Source organism: Asterias amurensis, chromosome 11, assembly GCF_032118995.1.
Source record: "Asterias amurensis chromosome 11, ASM3211899v1".
Lineage (NCBI taxonomy): Eukaryota > Metazoa > Echinodermata > Asteroidea > Forcipulatida > Asteriidae > Asterias > Asterias amurensis.
Genome location: NC_092658.1, coordinates 13,120,033 through 13,121,125, shown reverse-complemented (window position 1 = coordinate 13,121,125; position 1,093 = coordinate 13,120,033).

Here is a 1,093-nt window from a genome sequence, read left to right as displayed (position 1 = left end):
GTTGCATCAGGCATCCTGGCATTGCGCTTTACCTCACCAGCGATGTAACAATGTGAGCACGAGGTTCCCAAATAATGTTCCACTCAATTGAAACAGCGCCCTCTATTTGCGTTTGCTTATTCATTTAATTATTGGTCAAGCAAAACAACCACTTGTCGCGTCGTGTCACAGAAGTTTTTACCCACCTTTTCTATGAACAAAAAGCCTTTGTTTTGCATGGTGTATGCTGTATTTGTGTGCAGCACTGTCAGTTGTTGTAACTTTGTGTGTGTCTTTGCTCGATAGACGTGTCAATTTGTACAACTTAATTCGGCAGGAAGTGGACGGAAAACAGGTGGAAATCTGACAAACAATTACGCACTACTTTGTGAAATCGGCTGCTGGCGGTGTAAGTAAATTAAACGTAAAACTCACATTTATCAAAATGCCATGTTGTTTATGATTGATAGATTAACCAAAGTCAAACTTTTAAGAACTGTGCTAAAAATGATGTGGGATACGTTAGCCTAAAATACATGACATTGACATTAATATTCTTTCATGTGCGCAGACGACAATCAGTGGGTTTCATGTTCGCAAGCGGCATTGTACTTCCGACCAATCATAATACAGATATGAAAGCTTACGTCACGCATGCCATCCAATGAAATCATTGGATTTATCAGACGGTGCCCGTCTACATTCTTCTGATGGACACAGACAGGGGACCAGTCAAACTTAAGTGAAACTTACGTATAAACAAGTTTTTGTTTGATTAAAAAACTGACTAATATTTACAGCAACAAAAACTATTGTAATACTATTATTCGAGTAGGACATCTTTGGTGCTCTAAAAAAACTTTTGTTTTCAAATGGTCTATTTCCATGTCAGAATTTGAGTAAAATTTGCCAAAATCTTTGCAAAATTTCACCAGATAAAACAAAATAAACAATAGTCAAATACTGAACATAATATATCATCTAAATACTTTTATTTTAAGAACTTAGTAGGCCTACACAGCATTCCCTTTTTACATGAAAACATTATTTTAAGTACACTTTTCATAATAACAAATTCACATAATGTACATTTTATCGGCAAAGAAGTTGAAGC